The sequence below is a fragment of the Phocoena phocoena genome, chromosome 13 (assembly GCF_963924675.1).
Source record: "Phocoena phocoena chromosome 13, mPhoPho1.1, whole genome shotgun sequence".
NCBI lineage: Eukaryota > Metazoa > Chordata > Mammalia > Artiodactyla > Phocoenidae > Phocoena > Phocoena phocoena.
The window spans coordinates 55,764,948-55,767,637 of record NC_089231.1 but is presented as its reverse complement, the minus strand read 5'-3'; positions in this window follow the sequence as shown (position 1 = coordinate 55,767,637).

Here is a 2,690-nt window from a genome sequence, read left to right as displayed (position 1 = left end):
TTATTTCTCTTGGATAAGTACCTCGGGGTGGTATATCCTGATACGGAAGGATATCCAAGGTATATGACTCATTAAAAAATAAATATAGCATGAATACTTTGGTCTCACTCATGTACATTTAAAAAATACACATGATTTTATATATGTTTCAACACCAACTTCATAGTTTGGCTGAATTCCAAAAGGAGGGCTGTTAAAAATCAGTATTCAGTTAAAACTAAGACTGGAACAGATTATACCATCATAGAATGAACTTCATTCCAGACTTATTTTTATAACTTCAAATACTGTTAAAACTGTACTAGTCACATCTTTAAAGATTGCCATCGTGGTACATGAACAGTGGTTCCACAGCATGGTCAGCTGGTGAGCAGCTCCTGTGGTCATCGTATTGCACATTTCCAACAGGTACATAGCTCTTTCAACCGGCATCTTTAATGACATCTTTCCTTCCCTCCCCTCCTTCGTTCCTCCCTCCCTCCCTTCCTCCCTTCCTTCCTTTTTTCATCACAGTAGAATACAATTCAGGAAGTCATTTTTCAGTAACATGCTTTCTAGAAGGAACTTTGTGCCTAAGATTCATAGATTGGTCAACTTTCCAGCATCTTTTTACTTCAGTTATTGAAAATGGTTGGCAATGAATAGGAGTTATTTCAACAAGCTTCTGTTTAAGTTTTTGAGTTCAATAGACTTAAAGCTGTGAAGGATTGTCTTCTTAAAGTAGTCTCATAGAATCTTTTTAAAATGGTGGTAAAACACACATAACATAAAGTTTACTAGCTTAGCCATTTGTGTAAGGATACAGTTCAGTGGCCTTAAGTACATTCACATTGTTGTGCAACCATCACCACCATCCATCTCCAGAATTTTATCATCTTGTAAAACTGAAACTCTGCAACTGATTAAACAATAACATCCCAATCCTCTTTCCTCACAGCCCCTGGCAACCACGGTTCTACTTCCCATCTCTGTGAATATCTCTACTCTAGGGACTTCATCATATAAATGAAATAATACAGTATTTGTCTTTTTGTGGCTGGCTTATTTCACTGAGCGTAATGGTCTCAGGGTTCATCCATGGAGTCTGCCCTGTTGAATTAGAAGAGTGAGAACAAAATTTGAGGTCCCTCCTTTTTCTTATACTTGTATATACTCTTTCTTATGTCTAAATATATACTTCTATACATTCTTTCTTAAGTCTAAATATATACGGCTATTGTTACATGTGATTTTGGAGTTTTTCTTCTTTGGAAAGTCTGAACTGATAACAAAGCTAACATTCTGCATTTGATTCATTTTTAGAAGATGTGAGGAATTCCCAAATGAATTTATTTTTTCTTGAAATGATCATGGCGCAACTGGAATTAAATAACAAATAATTAAAATTCTTAAGGGTTATTTTGTTCATTGACTTCAAACAAGTCTACAGATACTAGAATTTTGATACTCTAATCTCCATTGCTGTCCTTGTATTGATACTTAATTTTTAAATAAACATTTGTGAACTCAAAAAGGACTTTCTAATCTTTCCTAAAGTTATCGAACTCTTAGTATTTGCACTGATGATCTATTGTCTCATTTACTTAACTATTTGAAAATTCTAAATGATGGCTTTTGTTCACAAACTTAACAGCTTTTACATTGGTTATTTCAACATTTTTCCTTTGCAATGGTAAATTCAAACTTATACTTTAACTGAAAGAATTTCAACATAAAACACTTGGGGTGACAGTTCTCTCTAAATTACATCTAGAATGCTCCTATGTTTAAAGGTGATTGTTCAGATGACAACAATCAATGACTTGCCTTGTGTGGATGGACGGTCTTACGCTGATTAGTTAGCTATGGTGATAGCCTAATCATAGATGGACAACATTTTCCATAACAGGCCAGACAGGAAGTATTTTAGGCTTTGCAGGCCAGTTTCTATTGCAGCTACTCAACTCTGCCACCTAGTTTAAAAGCAGCTATCGACAATTACCTCAACAAATGGGTGTGATAGGTTGCAATAAAACTTTATTTACAAAAACAGAAAAGAAGCCGGACTTGGCTTGAAGGTGGTAAATTGCAGACCCCCTGATGTAGATGCTAATTGATCACGCATAAGACTAAGCATGCCAGGACTGACAGTAAGTTGGCATTTGACTATTCAGTCTTCCACAGGCCAAAGATGAAGCCAAATAGCAGAATTTGTCAGAATGCTGAGACCAAACTGAACTACAGAGCTCCCAGAATATAAACCCGAACGTGCATTACAAAACATTTGGGAAGATAAACAAATAATTGTCGGTCTTAATTCCCTCTGGGAGTGGAAAGGAGGCAGGGGTAGGGAAATTTTCCTTCTGCTTTTACATCCTTATTTACTCTGTGAATCTTTTATCACGTGCATTTTATTACTTTAAATTTAAAAGACATTTTCCTCACTCAATGATTTGGGAAATATAGAATCAGAGTTTGAATCAAACAAATACTTGCTGTTGTGACACTTTCTTTTTAAGTAGAAGATTAAAATTAGCCGACTTTCTGAAATTCTCCTGTGATGATGGTAGGTGGCAACTCATATCAGGGTAATATGACTTAGTCTTTTTTCTGGCACACGGCAGTCGTTGCAAGATCAACCTACGATGCCAGTCTATGTGCCTAAAAGGCTAGAAGATGTATAAACAAGGAACATATTGGACTAAATAGTA